Here is a 12,893-nt window from a genome sequence, read left to right as displayed (position 1 = left end):
TTTAAATATTTATAATTAAAGCACTAATACTGACACTTACTTGTATATATAATCACTAATCTCTATCTGGTACACAATTTATTCACCTTTTTTCACAATAGTACCCATCCAGTCTGCAACTGCAGGCTAGGCCCTGTGCAGGAGTTTAACCCCAACACTGCCTGTTCCTATCGGGATTTATAGTGTTGAGGCCAGTGGAAGGCTATATCCAGGGGCACTAGGCTACATTTGCATGAGATATTCTAACTAGTAGGAACAAACTAGCAAACCTCAGTAGCCAAAAAAAAAAAAAGTACATATGAAAGTAATTAGAAAAATAGACATTGTACAGTAACTGCAAAGGATTAAACTGAAAAGAATTAAAATGCGTCTCTCCAGTAATGCCAAGTATATCCTTGGTCTGATGCGTTACTAATTTGATAACCCTTCTGTTCATGAGAAGATGTAAGAAAAGAAAGATAGAGATCTAAAATCAAAGCTCAACTAGACAGTTTTTAATGCTAGTTTTCTCTGATTTTAATAAATTATATCCCTTAGGTCTCCATCAGGTAATATTGTGCAGTGGTTATTTTTTTTAACCATAGGGCTATGTAAATTGTCACTGCCCAATGCAACAATGAAATATACCTTGGAGCATCAAAATATTTAAATTACCATCTATTTTCTTCCGAAACCAATCAAAAACACAGTAGACAAGATTACATTCAGGGTTCCATAGCATATTTAATTCCCATATAAACTGGGAAAGATAAACAATTGAACACTGAGAAATACAGAGTGCATGGAGATATTCAATGTTCTCTCTGATTAGTGGGGCTCTTTATCTGGCATTAAACATGAATACTATTGTTTTTTTTCAATTAAGACAATTGGCTGTTAGTGTTGGTGTATGAAGGTGCCACTTGCATCAATAAGCAAATTGAGGAATGGCTAGTTTATGAGTTACTTGTAGTATTATAAGGATATTGTCAAACTTTGCACTTAACACCAATGCAGATTTTAATTACATTACTTCAATCTGCCAGGTCTTAGAGGGCAGTACCTCTGTAAGATAAACATTAAGACACATTTTGCAAATATCTAATTTTATTCATACAGTAGCTCTATAATGTGCATGTGAAATACAAATGTTAATATAATACTGTAACACAGTCCCCCCCCCCAATCGCAGATAGGGACCATGTGGGGAAATCTACATATGTTACCAGTGTGGTGCAATACCTGATAGGCTCATAGGAGGCCTGAACCTCTAACACTGTTAGCATGGGGTGTATACTGGAATGTACTGCTTACAGAGCCTCCACCTATGCAGCAATTCTAGTGTGTAGAAAAAACCCTTACACAGGGATCACATACAGTAAGTACTTACACCAGGGTATGGATAAACACATAGAACAAAAAAGCAAACAGCGCACTGCCAGGGAGTCAGGTGGTGAAAAATAAAGTCCATTTATTTCAGAATATATCTGATAAAAAACATCACCCCAGGGGGGTAACAAACAGCCTCCTACGCGTTTCGGACGGGTAGGTCCTTTATCAAGGAGTGTGGAACATATGGCAATAAGGGTGTCCTATATACCCCTCATTAGATAAGGAAATATGAATCACCTGCAAAAATCGTCTCAAAAACCCATTGCGCATGCGCGTGACGTCACGGGGGCGCCACCGACGCCGATCAAATTTCCATCGGTAGGTACACACCCCGCTCGTCACGTGCATGTGCACCCACGAGAATAGCACCTAATAGTTATACTGCTCATTCTAGATAGATAAAAAAAGCCCTCAGTTATGTTACAATCTAAAGGACTCGGCCCATTCCTCACTGCGCATGCGCGTGATGTCACGCGAGGCGCCATCGTCGCAAGCCAAGCATCGGCAGATGGACACGCCCCCCATTTGCCACGCACATGAGCATAGCAGGGAAGGACACCCAATCGGTGTATACATAAGTAAATGTAGACAGAACAATGCTCCGCCCCCAAGGCCCGCCCCTACAGGCTACCCATAGGTGTAGAGGTGCCACCCCAGAACCAATCAAAGATTGGAATGGGTGAAGCACACTCCCCCCTACTCGGCGCTGCTCATTACGGCCCTGGAAGGTCAGGGATACATGAAAGTATATACTAGCGCTCTTAATATAAACATAACACCCATGTTAATAAATATACATAGGGTATAAAAGCGCAAATACTATAAACACTAGGGGTAGGAAACCCCCCTTGTTGCCTCACGTTCCAACAGAAAAACATATACAACAACATTAAACATATACATCAAAAAATCCTTAGCTTTACATAAAAGCATATACATGAATTCTAACCAGAGCAGAGTGATATCCCTATAATCTCTAAACACCTTAATAATATAATAAATGAAGAAATTCTATGGATATCACACTGCTCCAGGAATGTGTACATCCTCCCTGGAGGATGCGATAGTGAACCCACAATGTAATTTAAAAATTAATAATGATAATAAATACACCATTAATTAATTAAGTCAATTTATCAAAATAACTCCTAGTGTTGACTGATAATAGATAGACCTTTATGTGGAAAAATAGACACAATCATTATGATCTAGACAATATAAAGGCTAGGATTCAGTCTTAGGCAGAACTATATATAAACAGATTTATTTAGGTCAAAAAGTGGCTCAGATTCCACTCAATATTCAGACCGCAGGGGGCTCTAGTTTGTAACATAAATATCCAGTAAGCCTCCCTGCGGTCCAAAAGATTGAGCAAATCACCTTTCCTCTCATTCAGAAACACCCTTTCAATATCTCTCACTGTTAGTCCTTTTATCCCTCCTTTATCACAAGTTGAAAAATGCTTCGAAACTGGGTGTGAACAGTCTTGTTTTTTAATTAACCTTATGTGTTCTAATATCCTAACCTTTAGGGATCTCGTTGTTCTTCCTACATAATTAATTCCACATTTGCCCGTTAGAAGATATATCACGTACTGTGTGTCACAATTAATAAATGATTTGATCGGAAATGAATGCCCAGAGGAAGCACTTTAAAATTGGACTGAGGGTACCATAAATTGGCAGATTTTACATTCTCCACATCTGAAAGACCCTTTTGTAATACATTTTCTAGTATTCGTAGGTGTAGTCACATAACTTGGGAACACATAGGAAGCGATTGTCTTAGCTTTCCGATAAACAAACCGCGGACCCTTTGTGATACAATTTTTTAGACTCGTGTCTAGTGATAGGATATTCCAATATTTTCGAATAATATTTTGAACTTGTTGACTACATTTGTTGTATTGTGTAATCATAAGTGGTATATCCTTACCTATGTGGCCTGTTTTATCCCTACTTCTATCTTCTTTGATTAAAACATTGGGTTGGGAAACCCTTAAGTCTGCTGTCTCATCCGTTCTAACGCCCCCTTTGGCTTGAACATTCAACAAAGTCTCTCTATCAACACTTGATACCTCTTCCAGGGTTCTAGTCACATCTTTGACATTATAACCTCGTTGTTGGAATCGATGACTCAATTCCCCAGACTGTCTAGAGAAGCCCTCCTCAGTGGAGCAGTTTCTCCTTAGCCTGAGGAATTGGCCCTTAGGGATACCTTTGATGACCGTATGGGGATGGCAGCTGTCTTCTCTAAGTAACATATTTTTCGAATTTGGTTTTCTGAAAGTTTCGGTTTGAATATTTCTTTTAATATCTATGAATAATCGAAGGTCCAGATAGTCAATATGGTGCAAATCATATTTGTAAGTAAATTTTAAATTATTAGTGTTAAGATTAATATAATCAAATATAATGCAATGTGACCAAATCCCCCTCCCAAATCATAATGAGGTCGTCAATAAACATCTTATAAAACGTGATATACTTTCTGAATCTATTAGTGCTCGTGAAGATAAATTGTGATTCCCACCACCCCATAAATAAATTAGCATACACCGGTGCAAAACTTGTGCCAATTGCAGTGCCCTGTTGTTGTAAATAAAATTTGTGATCAAATTAAAAATAATTGTGAGTGAGTAAAAAATTAATGGCATCTAGAATAAATGCAGTGTGGAATTGATTACTATCTGGACCCCCTATGAAATAATTGACAGCTGCCACCCCCTGGTCATGCTTAATAACAGAATACAGTGATGTAACATCTAGGGTTACCCACCATGACTGGGCTCCCCATTTTACAGGTTTTAATTTATTAATCAGATCCCCTGAGTCCAACAAGAAGGAGGGTAAACCTCTAACAAACGGTTGCAGATACTGATCAATATACTTAGACAGACCATTTCCCAAAGATCCAATAGACGAAACAATTGGTCTCCCCGGAGGGTCGACCAATGTCTTATGGACCTTTGGGAGATGGTAGAAGACAGGAATAGTAGGATTGGGATTCCACAAACAGTAAACAGTTTACTATATGCACTAAAACATAACACAACATAGACATCAACAATAGCAACACAGCAGTGTCACCCTTTAACCTGGCCTCACTGGTCCGCACACCCCCAGCATATACCCAAGTGTCCCAAGAGTCCCAAATGTTCCACAACCCCACCCAAGTGTGAGACAACGCTGCCCACTAGATGGTGTATAGTTGGTGTACTTGGTGTATACCTGCCCAGGGTTCCTGCACCCGGGTACAGCAGAATAACGATAAGAAGATCCGTCTGCATCCAGCGCTGAATCCGCAGCAATGGCGTCCTCTTCCAATTCGGAGGTTCCTCCTCTGGGTAATCTCACTGTCAGATAATCTCTATCGTGAGTGAGGTAGGTCTGGTCCCAGACCACACTTGTCAGTGGCTTGCAACACTGCAGCTGTGTCCTTGAACGTAACAAATAACTAAAGGGACAGTACACCTACCTAGGGCCTGTCCCTGTCGCAACCACAATCTGGGTTATGTCTAAGGGCCTACCTGGAGCTTGGGGGGTAACCTGACCTAGTATGCAGAGGCTACTGCTCCCTACACACACCCTTCCCCAACCTGCTCCCAGCTCTGACCCTCTCATGTGCTTCACTGTCTGCTTCCTGACTGCACACAACAATGTATCCAAATGCAGCATGAGAATCTGTCAGCCTTAGTGGCTGTCTGGTTGCATGTGATGTGGGTGAAATGGCAGTCCCCAGAGGCTTCTGGGAGTTTTAGTCCACTCAGGACCTCTTTAGCATTGGGGCCGTGTGCGCGATCGTAACTATGCATGCGCAAGTCTGTAATGGCTGCCACAGGCTCTGTCCGCGCATGCACCGACTAGGGATGTCCCTGCGCTACGGAGCGCCATCTCTGCCCATCTGCAAATTCATTATTGGCCGCCGCAACTCTCCTGCACATGCGCGAACGCTCTAAAGATGCCGGCACCTAGCTGTAGATGCCGCCGAGTGCCCCGGCGACGCGCTCACCCCTGCAGCTCCCTGACACAGCGCAGAGGTCCCCCCGCTAAGCGGAGGTAAGGGGGGCCCTGGGGGAACCCTGCTACAATACTATGGAGATACAATGGTTATTAAATCTTCCATGGTAAACTGTACATACAGTATATTATAGATCTTATTGTATTTATACACATTCAATATGTGTGCCAGAAAAAGATGATGGAGGAGCGTGCTTCTCCTGACTGGAAAACAGACGACAAAGATAGTATTATCAGGGGAATAATACATCTTAATGGAAACTTATTTGGGCAACAAACCCCTGAGAAGATTTTTTTTATTCAAGCAAAAAAAAAGTTTTTGATGTACAAGTATAAGTATAATTATCTACCTGTAAGGCCTTTATTTAAATGTAAGTTGTACAATTATGGTAATATATTAATCCCCACCAAAATGCATTTTTACATGCACAAACCTTTTTAAGTATCCAAGATTCTGAAAGGTGAAATATGTTAATATTATTCATATAAATATTCTCATTTGGCTTGTATGGTTTTTATTCTATAATTTAGGGTGGTCAGGTTTTTAACATAAACAGTAATTTTTTACATTGTTAAATGAGACAATGAAGAAACAGATCAGCCTGTTTGTGGTAAGGGGTTCCAGGGAAATGGAGCAAGATGCTGCAATGGTTATTACTGTATGAGAGTGAGTTCACCATTCTAGTTCTTTGATAAAATAGAAGAAAGGACTTACTGTATGAAAAATAATCATTCAAGTAAGGTAGTCAACTAAAGATGAAAGATACAATCTAACAAAATGATGAAAGGCCTTGAATGTAAAAAGAAGAGTTTTAAAAATAATAATTTGCTTAATGTGTAGCTGATGAGGGTCTGAAGTACTGGAGTCATATGAGAGTGTTGTTGAATATGAAAAAATAGTCTTAAGTAGTAATCTGAAAGGCCTGAAGAGGCTGCAAATAGGAAGATGACAGACTTCCAACAGTGTTACATTAATCCATTCAGAAAACATATTCTTACCTTGTAGCACAAAGATCATGAAGATTCAGAAACAACCTTAAAAAGTGTGGGTCAAATATTTTCAAAAAGAAAAGAAGAAATCTATTTTTTCAGTTGAGCAGATCAAATTGCTATTTTGTATGATAATCTCACATTCAAAGACAGCAAACACAAAACTCAGAGCCATTAGAATTCTTCCTCAAATATGACTAAAACTATAAAACCAGATTCTCAAATAGGCATTCTAAAAATGTTGATCTTGTTGGTGCAATTCTGCTTGTATTAATGTAAATATTAATGTAGCCCTCTACCCCCCCAGAGTGTAAAGAGTCTACTGGTGCTGGAATTACCTGTTGGCTCACGGAGATCCCAAGCCTCTGCCACGGGGAGCCCGGGGTGATATAACGACACAATAACGGTGCAGCGACTCCACCTGAGAGGGATCCCAGCGTAGTGGAAGGAGCCACTCACAGGAACCTCAATACTTATACACCCACACAGTATATATATGAAAGTTTTACTTAAGAACATGCAATGAACAGTGATAACCTGATAATAACTTTACTGGTTACAGCTACCCCTTTGCCTCGCAGGGCCATATCCCTCCACCGTGTAACCTACACCGTGTCTACTGTACCTGAGGGGCCCTCGGGCACCCAACCACCCTGGCGTCCAAAAGGATAACAGCCCCACCCTTGTATGTGGTCAGCGCTGCCACTATGGTGTATGTATTCTGTTGGTGCACTTTAGATATAGGTACCTGCTGGGTGCTCCAGCACCCGGGCGCACTGATTAGGCAACAGGGAGGATCCGTCGATCCAGCGATTTCCTCCATGACGAGTCCGCCTCTGCATGGGGTGGTATCCCGCTGGAGTGTCCCACACGAAGACAGTCTCTACTCCTTGCAGGGTGGTCTGGTCCCAGACCACAATTTTCAGGGGCCATGCGGCTTGCAGCTGTGTCCCTGATTTATCAAATAGCTAATGGGGCAGGGTCCCTACCAAAGGGCCTGTCCCTGTAGCAGCCACAATCTTATTGTATGAGTCGGGGCCTATCTGGGGCCTAGGGGGGGAACTGGCCTAGTGCAGAGGGTCATAGATCCCTGCACATACCTCCTAACCTGTCCTTGTCCCAGCACAGACTGGCGTGGCTCACAGTATCTATTTACAGAGCAGGGGAATCCAGAAGCCCTATTGGCTGTATTGCAGCAGGTGACATGGCAGCCCCAGAAGCTGCTTGGTAATATAGTTCCTCATGCGGAGCTTATTGTAATGGCCGCCACTATATGTCTGCACAGCGCATGCACGACACACATTGGTTGCTCCTTGACGCTTGTCGCTTGGACCGCCGCAGAGCCTTCGGAGCACCGGAGCACTCCCTGCCCATCTTGGCAATCTGACCACTAGCCCGACACTTCACAAAGGAGTGTGAACCCACCGCCTGCACCCGAGCGCGCCCCGCAACCGTCCGCAACTTTCCTGACCGCAGCAGAGGTGAGCGGCATGGAGGGGAAGGGAATAGAGCCTAGAGGGGGCCTGGCTACATCAATATTAAATATTAATGTAAATATGTCAAAAAAAACCTTGCAAGTAAATTACATGGGGCATATTTATTTAAGTCTATGGACTAGATTCACTAAAGATCAATATAGCTATTTGAATTTAGCATTGCTAAAAATAGAACTACGTTGATCTTTCCGTTTTAGAATTACTGCTATAATTTCTAAGAATTATTTATTCATTAATGAATAACAATATTCATCTCATTTGCATGCACAAAACTCAATACAATCAGCCCTAGGAGAGGAGTAGGAGATTTCACAAATTCTACCATAGGGTTAAGTACTGTAATAGGAAGGCTTGAAATCCAGAGATTTGCAGCGGAGCACAGCTGAAGAATGGGGCCAGCACCAGCAGTTGGAGGGTTAAAAATATATTTATTAAAGCATAATTTGACACGGAGGGGAGACAAAACAAACTCTGACGCGTTTCAGGCTATGCAGCCCTTTATCAAAGAGTACTCTCTTTGCTGCATAGCCTGAAACGCGTCAGAGTTTGTTTTGTCTCCCCTCCGTGTCAAATTATGCTTTAATAAATATATTTTTAACCCTCCAACTGCTGGTGCTGGCCCCATTCTTCAGCTGTGCTCCGCTGCAAATCTCTGGATTTCAAGCCTTCCTGTATCTATTCTGCGTGATGCACGCACCTATGGAGTAAACAACATATTCAGTGAGTATTGTTAATTCCCTACACATGGATTCAAGGGGACTTACAGACCGATGCAGTGCAGCAGGTAAGAGTTTCTATTGTCTTGTGAGGTGCCAATAGGCATTAAACAGTCCCTTACCATAAGACATCATTATTGACTATACTCCTGCAAATGCACTGGGTCCAATACTACCACTATTGCAATAATAATCTCCATACCCTGATTATCAACTTATACCACATTGCTGTATCTCATTCGCTGGAGCGCCGCTTTTTGGGATTTATCCCACCTTTCTTAAGTACTGTAATAGAATTGTCCCTCATACTTTTTGCAAACGGTTACAAATGTCAATGGTTACTGTATCAACACCAACCACTCACACTCACAAGAGTTTTATTCTGGGTCCTGAGGGAGCTACAGTTGTCTTGGGGGAAAAAAAGAAACCAGATTGAAGAAATTAAGACCAATTACTGACCTTCATGCAACTGCGCATCCATATCTGCAATCATCAATGAGGATGGCTCATTTAAGGGCCAGGATAGACATGGATTTAATGTCTAATTTTTCAGTTGCAATTTGACAGCTAATAACCCTCCTGTCAGGAAGACATTACAGTACGTGCTATAAAGTTGTGTCTATTAATGATCTATGGCAGTGGTTTTCAATTCGATTTTGAAATTCTGGAATCACCCCCTACCCATTCACCCCCATCTCTCACCTCCCCCCCCCCACTCGCCCCCATCTCTCGCCCCACCTCGCCTCTCATACTCCCTCTCCCCCTCACACTCTCTCCCTTTTGCTCACTGTCCCCTCTGACTTACACACACACTTTTCCCCTCTCACTTACACACATACTCTCTCCTCCTCTGACTTACACACACATGTTCCCTTCTCACTTACACACACATACTCTCCACCTTTCACTTACTCACATACACACACACTGCCCCTTTCACATACACACACACACACACACACACACACACACACTCCCCCCTCACTTGCACGTACGCACACACACACACACTGCCCCCTCACTTACACTTACACACAAACACACACTCTCCCCCTCTCACTTACAAACACACACACACACTCTTTCTATCTCTTTCTCACTTTTAAGGGAGCTGAAAATGCACGCTCTTATCCGATCCTTCCTCTCCCACCTCTCAGTTGTAAGTTGATGCGTCTTTCGGTACTGGCAGGAGCAGGGAGGGGAAGGACAGCAGTAACCGGGCGGTAGATGCTGCTGAGCTCGGGAGCTGCCGGGTCACTGCTACATGGGGTGCCACCATGCCGCCGGGCCTGGGGCTGCTGGGAGAGTTGTCCCAGCTCTCCACCCCTGGCGGTAGCGAAACCCCTGAGGGGTGCTTGCGGAACCCCATGGTTCCATGAAACCCCGGTTGAAAATCAATGATCTATGGTATAAAAGTGCATTGTGTATGTGTTTTGTGTGTACAAATATATCATACTTCATTGTTCCATCTGGCGCTTTATTTTGGGATGTATCTGATCTAACACTGTCATTGAATCCTATGGAAGCTCTGTGATATTCTGAGTTATATTGGGATATGTCATATGGGGGAACAATGTCAAGCACTACAGTATATCTGTATATGTAAATTCAGGTGAGCTTGTGCATGCTGAAATACTATTGTAACTCTTCTTACCTGGCTCCAAAGGAGTTTATATCCGGTTGACTATATACATGGCAGTGCTCATTCTCTCATATAGTACCTGTTCAGGATGCTGGGTAGGTGCAAGCTGGGTATGGATGCTTAAAGGTAACAGGGATGGTCAGCACTCCATTTTGACACAAATGTATATGCTGTATATATGATGTGGTGGGTTTTGAGGTTCTTGAGCTTGCTGGGATTATGTGTTTAATGATTTAGATTTCAACTAGTATCAGTTGTTTTGCGGTTGGTGGCCTCTCCTCCCAGGGTTTAAGCAAGCCCCGCCCCACTTTCCAATTTGCATTTTTTTTTCATGTTCCTTTGTATGACAGACCCACTGTGGTCATTCTTCCTCCAGCAGAGGTACATGAGGATTTTAGCAGGTAGCGTTAGGACCTGCAAATTAGTCATGCCATGATGTTGATTGCAGTCTTATAACGCTTTGGCCAAAGGGTTTAACTAAATGACTCTTCCACATGAGAAGATTAGAACTGAATGTACTATACATTTAGTCACTTTGGATGTAGCGCTGGGCATTTCTGTCTTTTGTTGTATACCTTTGGCCACGCTCAGCAGCACTACTTTTTGATACAAATGTATATGCTTTTATGCTTTTTATATGATGTGGTGGGTTTTGGGGTTCTTGAGCTTGCTGGGATTGTGTGTTTATTAACAAGGATGGGCACCAGGAACTTTTATAAAACATATAGGGGCCTATGCACTAAGCAGTGATAAATCTGGCTATGCATTGATTTACCACGCTGTAAAACATGAAGCCAAAAATGCTATTCACTAACAAATGAAGGCCATTTTTTTTTCAGCGCGATAAAAAAATCGCTGTTTGTTTTTTGTATCATTGCTATCGCGCAATAAATCTTACATTAATTCAAAAGGATGTGACATCATCCCTTAAAGTGACATCACATCCTTTTGAACTAATGTAACCTATCACATTATCTTGTCTTCAATACCATCTGATATCAGTCAAGTGGTTTTAAGGATGTGACGTACCTCCCTTGGAGGTGATGTCACATCCTTAAAACATTTTTAAAAGAGGCGGGCACATGATACAGTGTCCAATCGGATTGGACCTGTACCATCTGACCATAAAATGTGATGTCACAGGCCCTATATAAAGGCCTGCACACATCATTTTAGACCAAGAGCTTATAGGGTGAACATCTGTTGGATTTACCATGGGGCTTTGTGGATTGACAGATGAAGATAGAAGATTGAAGAAAAGATAGAAATAATTATTGAAGAAGATAGAAGAAGGGGATAGAAGAATGATGTTACCTGTTCCGGATCTTCGAGGTGGATTGCGTTGGATTGACTTTGATGACGTTGTGGTACGAGAGATGCCACAATCGCTGGGATACGTAGGGTCATCACTTCTAAAGGTAAGAAAAATATTGAATGTATGTAATATTATTTTTACAGGTTTTTTTAATGTATTTTTTTCTTTTTATATTTTTACTTGCCCATTGACTGATAATGTATTAATCTGTGCTAGGGTACAGATAAATACATTAACAGGCAATGTATTTTTTGGCAAATGCTTTTTTTCTATTGATTGTTGTTTTTTATTTTTCTGTTTATAGTTTGGCTTAAATAGTTTGTAATTTGGATGGCTTGTTTTTATAACATTTTATGATTGGTTAGCATTTTAAATTAATTCTTTGTTTTGTTGGCTACTGGTTTTCTTAAATTAATTGATTTGTTGGCTAGTGGTTAATTTTGATAAATTGATTTGTTGGCTACTGCTTTTATTTCTTGAATTGATTGTTTGGCTAGTGGTTTGATTTATTGAATAGTTTGGTTGTATAGGTGTTTATTGAATTGTATTCTTATGTTTTGTAATAACCGAATTGTTATTATTTTGCTGTTGGGTGATGGATACATTTTATTGATGCTTCCTTTTAGGCCTTTTAGCTCTTTTATTGTTATGGTGTTTAGGTGCTTTTGTATATCTTTTAATATTGTGTATTTTTGGCCTTCATGCTTTTTGAATAGTTTGCCCATTGACTGCGATAGTGGCATATCATGGGCATGATATACCACTGTACAAATCAATGGGTACAGGGTAGGTATAATGGGAGACAGATGAGAGAACCCCCACAGCTGTCTAGATGTAAATGTGTCGGTGCTCCCTAGGTAAATACATATAGCAACAACTAAAGAAAAAGGAACCTAGTAAGGGCACTCTAAACACGTGGTGATATGGTGAACACTTTAAAACATACACTTTATTCTAATAATTAAAAAAATGGGTGATAAAACTAGAATTAAACGCTTGGATCCTTAATATGAGCACTAAATGTGGTGTTCTGGATCAATGTGAGTATGACTGCAAATATCCACTACTAATGTATGCTGCAGTTTGGACCAGTGGGTATGGTAAATCACTGTCCAGATGAACCAAAGCACCCTATTGTTCACTACTGTAACGGCATGTGCCAGTATATATAAACCCTAGTAAACAAATGCACAGCACTCTAGCATATAAAAAGGGACCCTAGCCAGGTCTGCCACACAACAGTGAGGCAGTATAACTGGCTAAATGGATAGTATCCTGGCCACTAATAGTGTAGCTGATATAAGGCTAGGGATGCTGTAAATAAATAAATGTAGGGTTTATACG

The 12,893-nt window shown here is 41.3% G+C and overlaps 1 protein-coding gene across 2 annotated transcripts in view; it reads right to left on the bottom strand.

The window, feature by feature from the left end:
- Positions 1 to 12,893, bottom strand: part of TAFA5 (TAFA chemokine like family member 5) — a 1,111,160-nt gene that overhangs the window by 924,619 nt on the left and 173,648 nt on the right. The gene's annotated exons all lie outside the window — the stretch shown is intronic.

This window comes from Ascaphus truei, chromosome 5 (genome assembly GCF_040206685.1).
Source record: "Ascaphus truei isolate aAscTru1 chromosome 5, aAscTru1.hap1, whole genome shotgun sequence".
Lineage (NCBI taxonomy): Eukaryota > Metazoa > Chordata > Amphibia > Anura > Ascaphidae > Ascaphus > Ascaphus truei.
Note: the sequence above shows the minus strand (reverse complement) of the source record. Positions and strands in the feature narration are given on the sequence as shown.